At 44.2% G+C, this 21440-nt stretch overlaps 1 protein-coding gene across 3 annotated transcripts in view; it reads right to left on the bottom strand.

The window, feature by feature from the left end:
• EBF2 (EBF transcription factor 2) overlaps window positions 1–21440 on the bottom strand; it is a 144195-nt gene that overhangs the window by 79274 nt on the left and 43481 nt on the right. The gene's annotated exons all lie outside the window — the stretch shown is intronic.

Below are 21440 nucleotides of genomic sequence, written 5' to 3'. Positions count from 1 at the left end.
CCTCGTGCAGCTCTGCACGTCATTTATTAATATTAACTGTGAAGGAGACACTAAATGCTGACTTCTCCTACCCAGCAAATGACAGGGGTCAGTGGAGAATCAGGCCCTTCAGGAACCCACCACGACATTTCTAACGTACACATTCAAACGTGTAAGTTCAAGGCAGGAGGTGTCAATTAAAAGTAATTACCTTTGTAGGGTCTCCAGGGTGAAGCAGCTCCACTGCTACGGGGACACTGCTCAATCCCTGGGCTCTTCATTCCCTGAGCTCCAGCTCTGTGAGCACAATACTGAAGGAGTTGGTTCAACAACTGAAGCCCAGATTTACAAAGCCCAGATCCCACCCTAAGCTCTGCTGCAGGCTACGTGATTATTTGGCAAGTTGTCGAGACCGTATTTCTTATTTTATGTGCTCAAATCAATAGGAGACAAGTGGCTAAGTGCCTTCAAAGCTCCCAGCTTTGGGTTTGCTGAGTGTACAGCAGGAGTGACAGGATTTCCCTCTGTCACTGGGGGGATCTGAAGCCAGATCTGCACAGAAGTGCTCAGGAGCAACTGTAATGGGGGCCATAAAAGGACTTTGGGGAAGGAATACAGCAGCATTACTCATCAGAAACAGAAATAAAACTGCAATTAGGCTGCCCAGCTGCAGGGGCAAATGGGTTCATAGTCACAAGAGTTTAAGCAAATCAGCCCACTTTGTAATTAGGAAGAACATACCCACTGTCAGTGTGGGCTTGTTTAAATAATATACAGTGAATTTGGATTGTGCTGCCATATGTCTGGAGTTAGACACAAATACTCCACTGCAGAGAGGCAGAAAGGAACAAAAAGCAACTGAGAAAATGATAACACCACTAAAAAGCTGCCCAGAAGACTTCACATCCCAGGTTCTTCAGAAGAGGTGCAGGACACAGACCCTGTAGCCCCGGCAGTGACATCAGCTCCCCTTCCCGAGGAGATCCTGTCAGATGAGAAATGAGCAGATCCCCAACCCCACCTCACACCTAGATGTGGAACAGGGCATGATCCAAAGGAATGTGGGGCCAAAACACATGAGGGGCAAAAATAAGTTAAATGCCAAAATAGTCTCCCTGCAGAACACAACACTCGAGCTGAGCCCAGACCTGCTGTTCTCTGAGGAGTCACAGAGAAAAATGGTTTCAAAAAAACATTAAACATGACTGCACCTACTTTCAGCATTATTTCCCCTGTTTTTTTCTTCTTTTTCTTTTTTTCCTTTTCTTTATTTCCCTCTCCCCACCAGCCCCCCCCCTCCCTCTCCCTACATCTGTACTTTATTCAATGAACACATCTGCATTCTTTCTTTCTGTTTTTGGCCAGAAACTCTATCCAACCTTTATCACTGACACCTCTCTGCAGTTTCAAATTCCAGCCTTGTGCCAAATCCCCATTTCCTGCTGCTTAATTTCCATTCATTTACTCTTGTTTTTGCTTCTTCTGCCATTCCCAGCATGGACCAGCTCCAACCCAGCTTCTTCTAATTTTTTAAGGAAGGCTCCCTATTGAGTGCTATTGGAACTTGATCTGCTGCTCCAAGCCAATGGCTGGCTATTGTTTATACTACCTAACAACAGTTGCCAATATTACTGCTTTTTTCCTTTTCTTTACTTCACTCTCTAAGTGTATATCCTAAGACCCAAGAGATCTCCTCTCCACATATGGTGACCCATTAGGTCTGGTTTTATTATTACTTCTGCAGAATCTGAAGTAGCCTCTTTATATATAAGTAAAAACAACAAAAAAAAATGATTGGGGATAAAAAAAAATCAAGAGGAAAGTCTGCGGTGTCTTGTTTACACAGGTCTGTTGATCTGGCTCTGTTCCTACACGTGGAATAAACTGGTATTAGGGTTGTGGTCTTTAAAGGAAAATCATCCTCTTAGTGGTTCGTGCAGGTGGAACCCAAAAGCTTGGAAAGTTCCTGCACTCTTGACAGAGGATTCCAGTTCTCAGTCACACAGAACTGTTCTGGTGGGTTTGCAAAGTGTCTCTCACCCCTTTGGACACAGAAAGGAAATGCTGTTGATAAATGGCAACCAGAGTCTCAGGGCTGTCACTCAGCCTGAGCAGGTGCCATCAACCAGCAGGTAACAGAGGCAAAGGACCAAGATTCTGAGGTAAAAGTAACCCTAAACATGAAATGATGTTTCCCTCAAGCTGCAAATTGAAAGGGCTGGACCTCTCCTTCATGACACTGAGTTTGGTGCCTTTCTTCCATATTCACCAGGTCTTCTAGAGCAGCTCCTCTCTAGCACCTCCTTCCTCCAGGTCAGCTCATTCCAGTAATCCCTACACATTTTCTTGGGCTCCCACTTCAAAGTATCCTCACAGACTTCTCCACCTCTCCCCAAGCATTCTCTTCCACTCTCGTGGCAGTGAACACTCCAGAAACGCTTTTATTTTTAAATTGAAATGAATAAATGTTCCTGGCATCCCCATCTGCAGCACCCATGCCTTCATCCCCCCTCCAAAATAACTCCTGCCCCCAAGGAGCAACAGTGGCATCAGGGCCTTCTACTCTTTTCCCTCTGATGTAACTCAGAACTTCCACCTGCAGCTTTCAGCACCTTCACCCTTCTTGGATTTGGGCTTTTCCCTTTAGCCTAATGGCTGCAGATCTGAAATTTGGACAGTGAACCACTATTATTCAATATTCCCTTCTCCTTTCCAGGTAGTAGAGAACCTAATTCTGAGGACATTCAAAGGGACAATCATGTCTTTCACTTTGATGGGAGCTGGCAAAACTAGATCCCACTGCCCCCCTCAAGCTTCTCATTGACCTCCCTGGGAAGAGAAAGAACTCAAGCAACAGTTTGTTCAAAATACACCCACACACAGACCAAAATTTCAGGCCCAGAGTGTTCAAGGGGAGCTGAAATGTGCCCCAACACCAACCCCTGTCCCTGCCTTGTGCAGCACTGGTGTTACAGCTCAGACTTCCAAAGGGACTTTGCCTCCTTGTGAGGATTTATGGCACAGATGTGCTGCACCCTTTGCTGAGCCACGTTCCCTTTTTGTTTATTTGTTCGTCCTGTTCGAAGTAATAACAGTAAATTTGAAAAGCAGCACGCTTTTTCACAGTTCTGGGTCTGTTTGCATGTTTTCCAGCAGTGCTGTGGGCTGACACACTGCATCTCACAGCTCTTCCACATGCCCAAGAGCAACAGTTGCCCGACCAAGTCCACCTGCCAGAGGCAAATTGTAATTATAAGGAAAATAAAGCGAAGTTTTAACTCTCAGGCAGGGACTAATACAGCCTGGCAGGCAAGAGGGAGGGGCAAGATTTGGAAAAACTGCTTTCTAGATGTATCCCTGAGCTAAAGAGTCAGACAGATCAGGGGCAATGTGGCTTTCATGAGTCAGAGGAACACCACGGGGCTGGTTGGAGCTCTCCCGTTCATCCCTCCCGTAATCCTGCCACTTCCTCTCCCAGGTCAACACATGTTCTCGTCTCTGTTTGGCCTGGGAGCTCATCAGAGCAAATATTCCTTTCCTAAATTCCTCAAAGCAGAATCCTTCATCCATCTCGGTGTGCCAAAGACACCAGGACTGAGTTTAGTGCTCCGAGCCCCACGGTCCAGCCCAGCTCAGCCAAGATCCCTGAGAGGCTCCCACTGACATCAGCCTTCCTTTCAGGAGGAACAAAACCAGCAAAGTGCATCCTTAGCCCCTGTTAATTAAGACACAGCCATGAAGATCCCAGCAAAGGCAGTGCAGTTTTGTGTGAATGAGTTTGAACAAGCCTAAATAAAGCTGCATCTCCTCCCGTGTCACCCTGACCCGCTAACAAGTGTGAGCATCACAAACGAGCTTTCTCCCCACTCACTTTATCCTGCCACTTGAAATTCATGCATCTGTCTCCCATTTATTTTTATGAAGATATTCCTCTCGGCTTAGAACATTCCTCTAACATGAGGGATTTTCTCTGAATCCCTCCTTAATATTTCTGGACACCTCATTTGTTGCACAGCCCGGCCTGGTCCTGAGTGAACCCCACCCCGGCAGCAGCTCCCACTCCTGAGATCTGGGGGGCAGGCACAGATATCCTCTCATTGCCTTCTTTTATTGATTATTAACATTTGAATGGCACAGAGAGCAGGCAGAGCTCATACCTGCCATCAAACTCTAACAGCAGCAACAGTGACAACACAACTGTGTTCACACATCCACGTGGCTGATGATAAAGTGATTTACTGCTGATCAAGATCACAGGAAACTTATGTCTACTATAACAACCAGTAATCTTTCTTTTAAAAAAAAATTCTATTAGCCTGAAACTAGGCTTTTATATCAGTTTTTTTCCTCATCAGGATGAAACTCCTCCTGGAATTCTGATTGTTCCTACTGACCCAGAAGTAGGGATCACAAAGGTGATACACGTTTAGCCTCAAATATTTTGTTCTTCTAACCTTTGTTATGGTCCACATGGCTTAGAAAAAGCTAAAAATGTCACAGTAGTGATTAATGGCATTTTTACAAGAAGAGAATTCATAGATGAGGCTTCAATGTGCAAAATAAAAGTCAAAAAGGTGTTTAGAGTTTGTTACATTTTCACAGCAAGCAAAAGGTATCAAAAGCACAAAAGTATTTTATCTTCACTTTCTAAAATGAGGGGGTTGATTTTAAAACAGGATTCTGGTTTTAAACTCAAAAATCACACAGGCTCAAAAATCAAATAAAATTCCAGCCTAAGCCAACTTGAAATTTTTTATTTTTAGTATTTCACTTTGCTGAAAAATTGTTCATCTGCGATCCCTGCAGTGTTTTAAACAACAAACTACAATGTGAACCGAAAACACAGCTCTGCTCAAAACCCTGAACTCTGCTCTGTGAAACAGCCACGCACCAAAAATCAGAGAACTTTGCTGTCAGAGAGGGAAGGGAGAGAGGAGGACGAGATTTGCACAAGAGAATCTGCAGCAGATTTAACAAATTACTCAGAACTCCCCCACCCTTTGCTGGGAACCCTCCCCTTCCAGCCCAACCCTTCCCCAGGACCCTGCAGGGATGACACACGAGCACCAGCACAGCAGGTAGCGAGGGTTTGGAGAGGTTTTGGCGAGGATTTAATGAGTTTAACTCCAGCCAGGGCTGGGAACAGTCATTGTTGGCCACGGGCTGTGGAATTACAACTGTGGGATTGTTCCCTTGGCCACGGGGAGCTGCCACATCCCCGGGTCAGCCCTGCACCCCGACTCGAGTCTGGGGGCTGGGGCTCATCCCAGAGCTCTAAGAAACCCCTGAGCACTTCAAACTTCCTCATGAGATAATCCCACTGCCTTGTACCCCAGAAGTCCCCTGCCTCGTTCCTTGACCAAGGCGTGACAAAGAACAAATGTCACGTTGGCAAACAGGTATTCCCAAAAAACTGCTCACGTGCAACAACAGACACACACGACACACACAACAGCAGTTCTGAACCACAGTCATGAAAGGTGAGGCTTAGGAAGAATTGTTCCATCTTTAAAGTCATGGGCTCGATGTTCCTCAGTATCACTGACTTCTTGACAATTGGTGAAACGCTTATTAAAATTTGCCCCTCTTAAAAACACATAAAGAAAAGGAATTTGTGGGCTGGGGGTGTCGGAGCCGAGCCAGGGATTTGGGGAAGATGCTGAACAGAGGAGGTTGTTCCACGTGCCCATGTGGTTTCTGGGCTCAGCAGCCTGTGTTTATCCAATCTGTCCTGAATGCAAGTCCTCCTTGGCAGGAACTGCCTTGTGCTGCTGCTGAACAGCACCCAGCACAGCCAGGCCTGATCCCAGCACTGCTGCCACACAAACAACACACGTTCGTACACTCTGAGGGGAAATAACTGTAAATACAACCGAAACTACTGTCGGGAAAGCACAACCCAAATGCTGAGTGTGACAGCATTAATAAACCCAGACAAATAGATGCTGCATGTTTTGCTGCTGACTCGTGTGTCAGTACGAATTCCATTTTGTAAGAAACCCCTGAGTTATGACATCACTCGAGAAATATTTTGGTGTTTCTTCCCCCTCCCAGATCCTGCAGCGAGTCTGCTGCTCTCTTGGTAGCTCTGCACCCCTGGCAGCCTGTAAATCTTGCTGAGGATAAAAAAATAAGGGTATCAGCACGAGGCACACGTTCCCCCTGTGCATTTAAGCCCTGCTTAAAGCTCCAAAAGGAAGCAGCTTTCAGCTCACCACAGAGCACAACTGCAACACAGGATATTTTTCCAGCTCACTGATATTTCATAAATACCATTTGTTGTCATGTGGTTAAATTAAAAACTCGGGATATCAAACATCAAACAGTATGTTAATGTCAAGTATGCTTGAATAAATACTAAAGAGTTCAACTGACTGAAATATGTGGACTACGAGCTAATTAAGAAAGAAGCAGGTGTGAAAAAAACCTAATTTAAGCAATTTTTTTTTTATAATTAATAATGTTTACTTGTAGTTCCCCTTATAATAAGGCTCCAGTTTAACCTCCAGAGAATTCAGAGCTGTAATCCAGCATTTTAAAAATAATAATTGAACAAGGCATTTTTAAAAGGAGATCAAGTTTTCAAACCTGGATAATCTGCTTGGCAGATACTCAGAGAGGGGGTTTGGGGTTTAAATAACGGTGCAGATTTGTATCCATTGGATCAGTTACCAGATGATCCCCAGCAAATCTCCCAAAGAACCTGGTTCAGTGTCTGTCCTGCTGATACCTGCAGGGATTACAGCAGGAACAAGGAGGGAAAGGGTTGGGACGCAAAATCCATCCATACTTAGCAAAACAAACAAGGCAAGGCAGGTAATTTGGGGGCTGAGTGTTCTGGAGGGTCTGAAACTTCTCAAGAGGAACAGTGTCTCTGTGACATTATGGTCTAGCTTTAGAAAGGCCAAAAAAAAAATAAAATAATAAAAAAAAATAAAAAACAACATTATGATTTTTATTTGAACTGTTCTGGCAGCCTCCACACAGCCAATCAACTAATCCAGGGCTGTATTTAATGCAGAATTTCTGTCCAAGAAGGCAAATGGAAGTACAGGAGGAGAAAATGGCTACAGATGTAAAAACAGACCTGGAATATTTCATTGACATGACATATCTACTGCATTTAATTAAAAGAAGAATGTATGGGAACAATGCATCCTACTCAATTCGGGCCGGGGGAACTAAATAGGGCTGGATTAGATAGGACAACTCTGATCCCAGGGGAGATTCCCAGATTTAATGGGAGCGCCACATGTTTGATATGTAGGGAAGCAAGTGGGTGTTCCTGGACCCCATCCACTATTCATCATAATACCACAGCCTTGTTCATTCCCAGCGAGGAGGCCTTAAAACCCATGGAACCATATGTGGAATGTTAAAAATCATTTCGAGTTAAAAAGGAACCTTCTGAAACCGCGCGCTGGGGCCGGCGGCCAAGAGCCCTGGGAGTGCTCCTCTTCCTGGGGATCCCGGGGAGGGCAGGGAAGGAAATCACACGTGTGTGGAAACACAACCCCCCCCCCACCCCAGCCCCTCACATCCGTGGTGTTCAGAGCACCCAGGGCTCCTCCCTGATCCTGCAGCCAGCTCGTTATCAATAATTGATGCCCCTTTAATACCTACAGCACCGCTGCTTTCATTTATAATTAAACGCCAGAAACTCCACTTCTGCTTTTCCCCTCCCCTACTATCTTTGGTGTTTAAACTTCTTTTTTTTTTTTTTCTTCCCCCCCCTCGTATTTTTTTCCTGACATGAAATTGTTTCTCAGACACAGTCAATAACTTTACTATATTCTCATTGCCTCTGAATTAATCATGGCTCTGCACTAACCACATGGAATTTAATTTCCCATAAGAGAAATGTTTACTTTGGTTTACTTTGTTGGAACTCGACGTACTTATACAGTCTATAAAGATTTACTGTAACATATTTTGTTAAGCAACATTAAAGCCTGTGCTGACAGATCTTGTCTTGCATTACTTCACTTACATTCAGGTCTTTAATGCTTTTTTTCTCTCCACCACTGCACCAATGAGGCAGCAGGTCCAGCTTAGATAGGCCTGTTTCAAAAGCAGGAATCTTGGGGCCATATTCTGTCTCAGGTTTATTCACAGCAAACCACTCCTGAATTTTTATTGCAGTCGTTGTAGCCATCGGGATGAATGAACAGGAGACAAGAACTTTGCTATTTAATTCCTCGTTGGGCACTAATTTGATCTGAATTTATTGCATACGAGACGTAAAGGAAATCTCCAGTGGAGATAACAGCAGATAAAGCAGCCCAGGGGCAGGAAAATTGGAGGATTGTGGTCTCATGGTGCAGCAAGATTAGATATTGGGAAGAAATTCCTCCCTGGGAGGGTGGGGAGGGGCTGGGGTGGAATTCCCAGAGAAGCTGTGGCTGCCCCATCCCTGGAAGTGTCCAAGGCCAGGTTGGAACAACCTGGAATAGGGGAAGGAGTCCCTGCCCATGGAACAGGAGGGGCTTTAAGGTCCCTCCAACCCAAAGCAATCAATGGGTCAAGTCATTCCTCCAAGCAGCTCTTTCCCTTTTCTCCCTTTTTTTATTGATTTGGCCCATTTATCCTGAATTATCTCTGCTTTGCATGGATGGGCTCAGCAGAAGGAGTTTCCCCATGGAGCTGCCAGCCCCCAAAACCACTGCCAGCCCCCAAAACCACTGCCAGCCCCCAAAGCCACTGCAGCCCACAGCAACACAGAGCACAAACCCCTGTCCTCCAGGGCTCAACTCAAATATTCAGAGCTCCTGTGCCAGAAATGCCACTGGAATCCACGGGAATCGTGACAGAGCAGTGCCAGCAAAAGTTCAATTTGAGATCTCAGAAGCAGAAAACTCCCATAAACACCCAAGCACTGGGAAGCAGAGCTACACATCCACATCAGGAAATCCCACTGCAGTCAAACACCCTTTTGTACTTACTGTACCACTGAGCAAATCTGGTTAGGGAATTTAGGGAATTGTGTTTAGAGCCAACAGGTTTTGGCAAAAGCTTCAGCACAGTATCTGGTGGTAACTGTGACCTGGTCACCCTCCTCTCCCCTTTCTCCACAGTCTAATATTTAGTTCCCATTCTAACTGTGAGATGGATTTGTACCCTAGATTCAAAAAGGGCAGTGGGAGAAGAGGGAAAAGAAATAATAAAATAATAAAAAATAATAAATAATTTTTAAAAAAAGGAACTAGTAGGAAAAAAAAATAGGGTCGAGATTGTATTAATTGTGGTGAAATGAGACCTGTCAGTGCTGGGATGTGAATTCAGTTCACATGCATCCATGTGCAGACACATTCTGGGGGTGGGAGTTGGCAGCTGGGTGGAGGAGAAAGGAAAAAGTGATTTTGAAACGTATTTGTTAAATCACTGCTGAGAACAGAGGGGGAAAAGAGGAGCCTGGGAATCTGCTGCTGAGGCTTAACCAGGAGAGGACAAAGAGCCTTTGCACTGCAGGAAAGCAACTTTAAAAAAATGAGGCAGAAATCCCCCCAAATTTTCACACACACCCCCCAAGGAACATTTGCCTTAAAGACACAGGACAGGGCTCAGTGACCCCATTTGATGTCAGGACACTGCACAAAGCCAGAACTTGGGGTGACCCCACCAGTTTGCAGTGGAGCTACTCGTGTTAATTGGCTTTTAGAGTAATTAAAAGCCCTGGTCACAGGGCTTCATCCCAGCGGGGGCAGCTCTCCCTGGGTGCTGCTGCCCTGGGCACTGTGCCCACAGGGGTTAAAACAGCTCCAAGACAGTCCCAAAGCAGTGTCTCCTCACCTTAAAACAGCTCCAAGACAGTCCCAAAGCAGTGTCTCCTCACCTGCAGCTCCCCTGGGAAAACAGGGAGCTCTAATCCTTGTCCTCACACAACCTTTTCCCTTCCTGGTGTCAACCAAAACCCCAAGGAGTGAGCCCAGAACTTTAATCCTCATCCCTACAGACCCTTTTTCTTTCCTAGTGTCAACCAAAACCCCAAGGAGTGAACCCAAAACTTGAATTCTTGTCCCACAGACCCTTTCTCCTTCCTGGTGTCACCCAAAACTCCAAGGAGTGAACCCAAAACTTGAATCCTTGTCCCCACACAACCTTTTCCCTTTCTAGTGTCAACCAAAACTCCAAGGAGTGAACCCAAAACTTGAATCCTTGTCCCACAGACCCTTTTTCCTTCCTGGTGTCAACCAAAATCCCAAGGAGTGAACCCAAAACTTTAATCCTCATCCCTACAGACCCTTTTTCCTTCCTGGTGTCAACCAAAACCCCAAGGAGTGAACCCAAAACTTGAATCCTTGTCCCACAGATCCTTTCTCCTTCCTGGTGTCACCCAAAATTCCAAGGAGTGAACCCAAAACTTTAATCCTCATCCCTACAGACCCTTTTTCCTTCCTAGTGTCACCCAAAACTCCAAGGAGTGAACCCAGAACTTGAATCCTTGTCCCCACACAACCTTTTCCCTTCCTGGTGTCACCCAAAACTCCAAGGAGTGAACTCAAAACTTGAATCCTTGTCCCACAGATCCTTTCTCCTTCCTGGTGTCACCCAAAACTCCAAGGAGTGAACCCAGAACTTTAATCCTCGTCCCCAGAGACCCTTTTTCCTTCCTGGTGTCAACCAAAACCCCAAGGAGTGAACCCAAAACTTGAATTCTTGTCCCACAGACCCTTTCTCCTTCCTGGTGTCACCCAAAACTCCAAGGAGTGAACCCAAAACTTGAATCCTTGTCCCACCCAGCCGCCTCCACCACCTGGGAATGGGAAGAGCAGATCAAGGACACTCCTTGAGCCCTCAAGCAGCATTCCAGGTTTTCCTGGAGGTCACCTGGATGCTGAGGGTGAGGATCCAACCAGTGCAGCTCCTCAGCATCACACCAGGAGGCTTCAACCACCTGTGCCAAACACCCCCTAAATATTTATTACACTTATTATAATAATAAATATTATATCATGCTTAGGATGTTGCAACATGACACTGAAATTTGGGCTGTACAAGGAATAATTGCTCCTAAAATCAGAGCTGGTGCAATATTTCTTTAAACTACTTGCTTGATTGAAACTTGTCATTAAAGGTGACTTCTCTCCCAAATTTTTCCCCATGTTTGGGCAAGACAGTATTTTATTAGATATTATATAATATATATGATATATATTATATATAATATAATAAATAACAATTTTTTGTTCATTTTTCTGTCTTCTTCTCCAACCTCAGTGTTCTATGTTAAAAAATTCTATATGAAATTCCACGTGAAAAAATTCCAGAACGGGAAAAATAAAAAGAAGGGAAAAATAAAAAGAAGGGAAAAATAAAATAACTGTTCAGCAAGCACTTTAAAAAGCTGTGAGCAACCAAATAATAACCACAGTATTTAAAAAAAATTCAAAGTGTTAATGAATCAGAAATAAGCTCCTTAAACACACGCAGAATTTGCTGCTACTTGAGAATTTTCCCCCAAGAAAGCCGCTTAAATTCCACTTTTCTCTCCAAACTTTCGAATCCAAACATGGATGAAAAAAACCCCCAAATTGCAACGTGAGTCTCTTCCCTATTCCCTCCCCTTCTGCCCCGGCCTTCTGGGAGCAGGAGCCTCTCAGAGCCCCACAGAAGCAGGTGGAGGAGTATTTTAAGTAACAGAAAATCGGTTTAATTAAGCTCTCCTCAGACTCACAGACTGGGAGGGTCGCTTTTCACCCCCCCCAAAAAATAAAAGGAGCTGTTCAGGGGTCACTCCTGCCACATTTTCCCACCTCCCTGGGAAGGACACGAGGCTTGGGAAGCCACTTTTGTTCCCGGAGAAGGTTTTTGGGGGGGGGGGGATTTTTGAGCCCGGCTTGGAAAATCCCCAGACGCCTCATCAGAGGCAGGATCGTGCTGTGCTCTGCAGCCTGCAAACTCTGGGGGGAACCCACTCCCCCCTGCCACCACCCTGAGCCTCGTTAGTGCTGCAGTGGAAAGAACACCATTAATCCTCTAAAAAAAACAACCATCCAGGGTCCCTTTCTCTTCAGGAGCCACAGAAATATTCTGTGTTTTCTGTTCTAACTCGTCCCTACGTGGCAAGCTGAGGTGCATGAGGCAAAGACTTGGCTTTTCTAACCCCACGAGGCAAAGACTTGGCTTTTCTAACCCCAAAAATTCGGTTTTTTTTAAAAAAAATCCTTCTAGATTCTACCCTCAGATATCCCAGAGCCACAAAAATAACCTACAACCAGACACACCTGAACCCAAGAATGTCTCCTATGTCTCGTCCTAATGGCTGCTCTTCCCTTTATTCCCTCCTTTATTGATTTTTGCTTTCCCATTCTGGAATTTTTGCTTTCCTATTCTGGAATTTTTATCTACAGAAAGTCGAGGTTCGAGAAGAAGAAGACAGAAAAAGGAATTAAAAATTTAATATAACGCTGTCTTTTTCACTCTTCTGCCCAAAAAAGAGGGAAATAATTTGGGAGAGAAGTCACCTTAAAGGACAAGTTTTATCAGGGTATTTTTTTATTTAACTGCTGGAAGTTGCAGCACAAGTATAATTAGGAATTCTGTTCACCACAGACACTGGGCCACATCCACATGAAGTTCTAGTGGTGTAAAAACTGCTCCTTGCTCACCATTAATTCAACTTCTGGTGTCTCCAAGGGCTCCAGGTTTACCAATATTTCTGGGAAGCCAACAGGAAGCCTCGAGATAACAGTAAATATTTTTATTTAAGCTCAAAATACGAGCCTAAAATGCTTCAGCTCCACCATGATGATGATGATAATGCTGATCCATCCTGGTTTTAACAAGTTGGGGTAGTGGAAGGTGTCCCTGTCTTTTCCAACCCAGAACTTTCCATCATTGCAACCAAAACCAACCCCTCATCTTGTCTTTGTTGGTGCCCCTGAGGCAGCAGATACTCACACTTCCTGCTGGGGAGCTCTGCTGCAACATTTACAGGTTTCTGACTCACTGCCTTTAATTACACATCTGGATTTTCAAATTATATTTGGCCATTTTCCTGCCTCAACCTCCCCTTTTTTTCCCTCTGGGGGAGCAGTGGTAAAAAAATCAGCATTTTTCACCTTCCCTTTTGTTTCAAGGAGCTGAAAAATAACTCTGGCCTTCGATATTATTTGAGCCAAGCCTTTTTTCTTCTTTTTTTTTTTTTTTTCCTTTTCAATTTTTCATCATATTTCTGCCTCAACAAAACCTGAGTAAAGTTAAACAAACAAAAAAAGTTTTTGACTAAGGTTAAGTGTCTGGCTTAAGCTGACAAAGCCCAGGAAATTGAAAGTTAAGGCTGATAGTAACAAATTCTGGCTTTTATGAACAAGAGAAAAGGCAAAGACAAAATGGTCTGAGCCATAAATAATCCCTGCCAGAACTTTTCATCCTTAGGCTCAAGCCCACTTGGACACAGATGGAAGTGCAAGTGCACACACATATAACCCTCCTGACATTATTTCAGTGTTGGTTTAGGTATTTAATTCTTCCCAGCTCCACGAAACACAGAATTGACCCCAGGGACTGCTGCTGTGTCCTGGGTGAGGGTGGGAACAAAGCTCTTCTGGAGAGGGGTCATTATGGACCCAGAAGGCCAAAAAAAACCACCCCTGGAGATGTTTGGACTCTCAGGTAAATAAGGATTTAATCTGCAGCAATGAAGAACTCAAATACCTTTTTTAAGGCTGCTTTGATAACATACTGAGTATATGCAATGATATTTTTACAGTGCAATTTTCCTCTGTGTCAGGGCCTCATTATGTTGCTTTGATGATGCTGAAGTGGCTGAAAACCAGGAGCAGTTTTGATTTAAATTTTCACAATGGTCTAAAGTGACCACAGGAAAGAAAGAAGCCCTTTGCCTTTCCAGTACTCCTTAAAAAGGTGTCACTCCTTTAGTATTTTTATTTTCAAGTAGCAGACTTGATTCATTCCTGTTTCAAGAGTCAAAAGAGCAGAATCTTGTGTGTACAGTGCATATATATTTTTTTTAGCTATGTTAGTTCTCTCTGTTGATTTCTTCTGTTAATTAAGAGTTTTTTGGCATGTCTAAATGATTACACCTCATTAAGAACAGCATCTTAAAAAAAAACAAACCCCATCACCCATGTCAAAAGCACTCAAATCAAAAGACTGGTGCACCTCCTCTGTTAAGATACTCCAAGATCCACTCATGAAATCCCACCAAGGACTGGGAATTGCTGGAGTTTGGCAAATCCAGGACAATGCCTGGCCTGTGCTGCTGCCTCAGCATCTGTGCTCAGATAAGGGGCTCGTTTGCAACAGCAAATCATTCAGACTCCTTAAAAACCCACTCTCAGTCCCTCCTAAATGTCTGGGGTTTTCCCTTCAAGCTGCAGAAACCGAAGCTTTATAAATTAATAAATTAATTTATTCAGCCTAAGCTGAGCTTTCCTTCTCAACTCCTAAATCCCTGGAAAACAGGAGAGACTCCTCACCCACAGTGGCCTAAGAGGGCAGGTGTGTTCAGAGATTAAAAAATTATGATAGGATAAAAAAAAACCAACAACAAACCCACGAAGTCAAGCCCTGAAGAGGTACATTATAGAGGCTTTAAATCAAATACACCCTCCTGTCCTCGGAAGAGGAGGGGGAGGAAAGAAATTAAATCTTGGCTCGCTCGCTGAAATCTTAAACTGTTGACTAAACTTTCTGCGAGTTGTCTGCTCACCATACACGTTTCTGGATATTGGGGGGGGGGAGGAAAAAAAAATCTGGAAGTGCTTAGAAATGTGCAATTGCAACATCAATCCCCACCATCAGCCTGCAATCAGCTCTGTTATTGTCCAGCCCCAGCCCGGGCTCCGCTACGCCGGGAATTCAGAGCAGCAAGTGGATGATCCATAACCTACCCCGGGTCCAAATGAAAAAAACTGTTGCCAAGGAAACGCCCAAATATCAAAATTGAAATATAGCTGGGCCCTTAACGAGTCCAAAAGGAGCTGTAGGAAGTTTACTCAAGTTCAGCAGAGATTTTGGCGAAATGTGGGGAAGACATTATTAAAAGAAAGAGATCCCAGCTCCGTGGTGGAGGTGGGAGAAGGAACACAACACAATTCTGCAATGGAAGAGTGTTTAAAATCCTCTCTTGCGTTTTTCCTCCTCTTGGGACAACTGCAAACACCCGAAAACACAATAAAAATGTGAACATTACTGAAAGGATGGGGGGGGGGGAAAGAAAGAAAACACCCAACTGGGGACAAAACCAAACAAAAAGGCGGCGAACTTGTAACGTTAGCACAACGATGCAACCCTAAAAAAAAAAAAAGGTACAGTTTTCCAAGAACTGCATTTTTCTGACATCTTGTGCATATTGAGGTCCATGGAGACTTCGCATTTTCCACACTCAGCACTTTGAGGGTCAGGGAGGTCAAGGTACCAGAATTCCCCCTGGATGGCTGATAGTTCATCCAGAACAATCAAGCTACTGGCTGTGCCTCCCCCCTCGTTACCAGGCTGACACTGGGGGAGAGAAATAGCCCCTGCCACGAGCAATGGGAAACCCAGAGGCAGAAGATTAATTTGAGATAGTCTCCTTCTTTAGTGGTTTAATTCTTTTAAGTCATAACCCACATCCACACATCCCCCCAAAACAAAATCCGAATAAAAGTTTCCGGCTGAAAGTAACTCCAGCCCCGAGTGCTGCTCTGAAAGCTGAGCAAGGGCTGAATTTCCAGGTTTCTTGGAGGTTTATATCATGTAAAATGAGGAATTCTGGGATGGGAAGGGCCTTTTCTCTGGACCACTCTAAAAGCACCTAGAACAAAGGCTCTGAGGTGTGGAAAATCCAGCAAGAGCTACATTAGGGTCTGAAGCTGTGAAAAGACACCAAGCACCAAACCCAACCTTATTATTCACCTCAAGTCTCTCAGTTCTGGCCATAAACTCACAGTGTTTGCTTGAGAAATCAGGCAGGAAAATTATTTGCTGGGGCAAAAAAAAAAAAAAAAAAAAATATTTCGGCAAACAGGTAAAAGAGTGATTTTTCCCCTCCTTTTTTCCCACGGAATTGTTTGCACACCTCAACCAAACTCCAGGTCAGAATCACTGTTTCCATCCTCTAGCATATGGATTTGTGTGCTTGTTTCAATATGTTCACTTACTAATTAAATCACGTGTTTTAAATATTCCATCCAACCCGTCTCTGTCTGAACTTTAAACTTGCAATGCAAAATAACTGAGAGGAGGCACCCAACTCACAGCAGCTTTTTGTGTTTATCTAAACAGCAGTTTTCAAAATATCTCCCTGGTTTGGGCCTGAAATAATTCCCAAAAGAATTAAAAAAGAACCCCAAGCCTTTGCTAACTGCCTCACATCGATGTTGTTTTTCCAAACAAAGAATTAGGCACCACACAAAATTAATGTGTATTTAAAAAAACACCAGCGAGCCATGGAGTTGGATTTAAATAATAATGGTTTCTCAGGAATGTTTTGCAGAGTTTACCCAGCTACCAATGAAAAGTAAAAATGTAAAGCCAAAAAATAAATTGATGTTACTGGCTTAAATCTTCCCAGGTTTCTTAAATAATGTTTAAACCAATAGCCAAATAAAAAATAGAGAGTTATGCACACATACATAAATAATACTTATTATGACTCATTTCTGATTCTAATGATTAAACTCCTCATAAGATAAAACACGTTGCATCATAAAAATAAATGAATATTTTTTCCTTTTAAATAGGATGTGGTTAAAATGGTTAAATCATTATTGAGCACAGTTCCTCAAAACCACATGCGGCTTTTTTCCATGTTATTTCCCCACTTCAGGATCAAAATCGGGATAATTTGGCCAATTTGGCCACTTCCCACCGTAGGCTGCTCTTAAAGCCCAGCCAAGTGCTCAGCTTGCTGACTTCCAGAAAGGTTTGTGGGCCCCAGTAGGTGCTGAATGGCCATTTGACATCTTTAGAAGCTTCATAATATTCTGGGCATAAGACTTGGGAAAATGCCACAAAGTGGGAGTGAGCCACAAAAACACAGTTATTATTTGGGTGTGATTCCTCAGGTTTTCTTGCATTTGTTGAACAGAAGTTTAGAGGAGGGAAAAAAAAAAAATATTCAGGTTCACCCAGGAAGGGTCTTTTTGCTAAAAATTTAAAGCCTGGTTTTTATTCTTACAGTTCTAAGGAGAGAGAGGAAAGAGAAAGGAAGAAAAAAAACCCAAAACTGATTGTTGCTTTCTCTGCAGCTACTGTAAATATTTTATGAATGGATACCTCAGAGCAAAGGACCCAGGGAAAAATTCCCTATAATTATTTGTCTAACACACCGAGGAAGGATTTTGGACTTTGCCATAAGTCCTTAATGCAAAGGACTTGTCAACATCAGCTTGTTGAGACATTAAGAGGATTTCTTGAGGTGCCACCTTTTAAACTCAGCATTAAGCCCAGCTCCCAGTAAATTCACCCCGTGGTAAGCAATTCCAGATGAGTTCTAGTGACAGGCTTCAGTCTCAAGGTACTTATTCATTGCACATTAAAATCTCATGTTCCCAGGACTGGCTTGTTTTCTGACTGATATCCAATTAGGGAATAGAGAAAAGAGGCATTTCCAAAGCTGGGGCTGAACAAAATAACCCAGAGCAGTAACTCACTGATAACCACCAGCAGCACTCGGTGCTTTCTGTTTACTAACAAGAAGGTAAACTGGAAAGAAATCAGATCCCAAGCACTAATAGCTCCTCCAAAATAATTGCCCAGCAGAGCAGGAGCAGCGTTTCAGCCACGCAACCATCTTCCAAACAAACTGTAGGAAATATTTGTACACACTAAGCAATCAACTCCCGGCCCACTTCAGATCTTTCTGGCCCATCTGTGCACGAAACACTCCGAGCACTGGATCCCAGAAACCCAAACAATTACTAGTTGTAGGAAAAGCACCATAATAAACATTTCACAGGCAGGAAAACCAAGGCTTGAAGCGACCTGAGCAACCCCAAGTCACTGAAGAAGCTCGTGACAAAGCCCAGCATTGAAAGCGCGTCACTCAAGGATTAGATTTTTAACTTCAGGTGATTGCTCTTCTTTCCCTCTTCCACATCACAAAAAAATAAAGGGTCCCAGCAGAACAAACATCAATCTCTGACAACCCCCAGAACCCAATGCCTTCCTAAAATCGATGGATACAACACATGGGGCTGGCACAATACAGGTGGTGCTTTCCTGCCTTCCCACCAGCATTTTAATACTAAGGAGCTTGTTGACTTAAGCAGATATAGTGGGTTATCATCCATCTAGAAGAGAAGGCTGTGGATGGGACACAAATCCTTTGGGAATGCCTCCAGGGGCAGGAGTCTATAACACCCACTTTGGGCCTCAGTGCCACTCAATCAAAGGGAAGCTGCAGCTGGGTGTGGAGGACCAAGGATCATCAGGAATGTGGAAGCTCATTGTCTTGCTCCTAAATTTGGTGAAGGACTTTGCTGCCAGCTTTGCTAAGGGTGTGAAGGGTTTCCTAAGTGCCAGGATAGGAAATTTTAGTCCAGGTCTTGCTTTGGAAGGTGAACATCAAATCCATTTGGGAGCTGTCAAGGGCTCAGTATCTGCATGAGAAACACTTGTGGCACTTGACCCCTGTAATAAGGAGAAAGCAACACTGGTGTGAGGACCAGAAGAGCCTGGATGTGGATAAGGACTTCAAAGAACCAGAGGGAAAAGCCCACCAGTGCTGGGCTGTGGCATTGAAAGAAGTCACAGAAGAAGAGGAATGGATTTGAAATAATGGACTTGTTTAACTGAGACTGTTGAATGGAGAGAAATTACAAGTTTATGGCTGTTTTAATGTTTTCTAATGATGGTTTGTGCCTATCCCCATGTTGTAATGGTTCATTCCCACAAGAGTTCCACTCCCTTCTCATGCACATTCTATTGTTGTCCCTCCCCTCTATACTCTGTACCCAATCCTTGTTCCTCCTTCCCAAAACTCCTCCCCTTGCTCACCATACTCTGGAAAGTTCTCTCAGCTCCCCTATAAAAGGGGGAGCCATTATTATAAACTGGTTCACTCCTTTCCATCCTAAAAACTATGTGGGACCCTGAGTGAACTTCCCCGTGTCCCTATCCCTGACTCCAGGGCTGCAATACCTGGAGTTAATGTGCTTCTCTCCTCTCATCCCCATTTACCTGTCCTTTTCCTGGGCACTCAGAACAATGAGTTTGCCCCTTTGCCCCTTTGCAGCAGTGGGTAAAGCACCATGAACCCACCCAGCCCTCCCAGCCTGGTGGCCCCAGAGTGGCCACAAGTGCCTGTCACTGAACCCTCGTTCAGAGGGCAGAGCTGCACACCCCCAGCTCTCATCCCTCCCCTGGAAGGGAACACTGACAGACAGACAGACAGACAGAAAGCTCAGCCAGCTTTACCTGCAGCTCCCCTACTGCTGCAGGGGCTGGGAGCTGAAGTGTGCAGGGCAGGAATCCCTCCCAGCAGCAGCAGGCAGCCTTTGCTTTTACGGCTGCTAAATGCCTGCCTTTCTCCCCAAGCAATTTGCAGTGCAGCCACATGTCAAGATGGCTGTTGGGAACCAAGATGCTCCAAGTTACTCAAAATAGATCAGGGATTCTACTGACAGATGCCTGTGGTATTTGCCTGCCTAATTTGCTTTTATTATGGTGAACGAGGCTTCTGTTAAATGTTTGCTGTCTCCTGCGTGTTTATTATGATGGGGAGGTTTATACAGGGGTTTGTGGAACTGTTACTGTGTGATGGTGGGGGTTTTATCAATGTTTGGATTAACCCACTTTCATCACCATGGGAATGTATGTTTTTAATAGCCTACTTCACTTTAATTATATTGGGTGCTTTATTTAAGGGGTCCTAACAGCCTCCTTTTAACACATTTGTGTGAAGGCTTTTATATTCTGCTTTAAACTAAGCAGGAAAGTTGTTGTCCCTGTCCCTCCTGATACTGAAAGCTTTCTACATCCATAGGCTGTTCCCAACAAGACTTCCATGTAAAGCAACCCTTGGCAAATATTTGCAGAGCACTGGCAGGAGTTTCAGCCTGGTTGGCAATATGCTGCTCAAACACTGCCTGTCCAGAGGGTTTCCTGAGCAAACTCCTGGGTGAACATATTCAAGAGGAAAAGAAGGAAGACAAAGTCAACCAGCACAGTATCAAGATGGTAAAGTGGCTCATCACAGAAGTTAATGTTAAAGGTTATTTTGACAGAAGAGCCTGGGAGCTCTTTTTCTGAGTTCCCAAAGGGTTTGAAGAAGTTGGAAAAGGGAAAAAAAACAAGTCATGAATAGTGCAGGATTGGACAACAGCAGGGAAGGGGGAAGAAATAGGGCTTGGTGCAGGAAAAAGGCATGATGAAACGAAGAGAAACTGCACAGGGGTCATATAAAACCATGAAGAGTTTGCAGAGTAAACAGGGTGAAAAGTTTTAATGATGGGAATGGGGTTTAGGTGACTGGAGAGGACAGGAAGGTGTAATAACCCATGTATGAGGTGACCAAGCCTCAACAGGAGAAGAAAGAGATCTGCTTGAAAGAGGGATTTACAAAGAGAGGCAGCAGCAGGAAAAGGCAAAACAAAACAAACCAAACAAACAAAAACCCCACAAAATCCACAAACAAATGAAAAACCAACCAACCAAACAAACAAAATGAAAGGAGAAAAGCTGAAGCTGATATCAAAGGCAGGAACACAAATCACCAGGTGAGGGATCCTGCCCATTTTTAGGAAAGAAACAAGATGCTTTAAGGTGATGGAGCACTAAAACTTCTTGGAATAGAATCTGACATCATTGTCAGAATAAAAGCCAAGTTTACCTCACAAGGCCACTGCTACAGGGGCACAAATATGGAACTGAGTGTTGGCCAGGCAGGGAAACAGGGAGTGTGAGTGAGAGACAGGACAAAGGGGGGATGTCTGAGGATTGGGTCAGAGAAGGCACAGGTTGAAACAAAGTGAAATTCTGGAAGACCAGCCTGAGAACAGAAAATGAAGTCAAAAGTAAAGTCTGACTGACTTTACACAAAGCAACGAGGATAAAGACTGTGCAGGAAGGAGCTGCTGGGGAACACAGCATCTCTCAGGCCTGGAAATCCAGCACCTCACAGGTGGAGTCAAAGAGCAGCCAGTCTAATCCAATACATTTCACACCCTGATGGGAGGCAGAGAAAGTATCTTAATCCTTATTGAACAGATGGGAAAATCTAAGGCAAAGATCCAGACCTCTTTTTTGTTTGTTTTTTTTTAACTCCTCTGAAGTCCCAAGCAGAGCAGACCCCTCATCTATTCCCTGATGCATTTTCCTTCATCCCACTGCTACACAATACACACCCCTTGGAGCAAGGCAGGACACTGAGAGCTCTGATTTCCAGTTTCCTGATCCAACAGTCCAGCAATAAGATCCCAAAAACACAGGCAGTGGCTTATTTTCCATGACTGCCCACAAGAGCAAAGTTAAATGTGTTTTAAGTGTCTCCAGGATCAAGGCTGAGTTGGTGA

This window comes from Chiroxiphia lanceolata, chromosome 28, assembly GCF_009829145.1.
Source record: "Chiroxiphia lanceolata isolate bChiLan1 chromosome 28, bChiLan1.pri, whole genome shotgun sequence".
NCBI classification, from domain to species: domain Eukaryota; kingdom Metazoa; phylum Chordata; class Aves; order Passeriformes; family Pipridae; genus Chiroxiphia; species Chiroxiphia lanceolata.
This window is presented reverse-complemented; position numbering and strand designations above follow the sequence as displayed.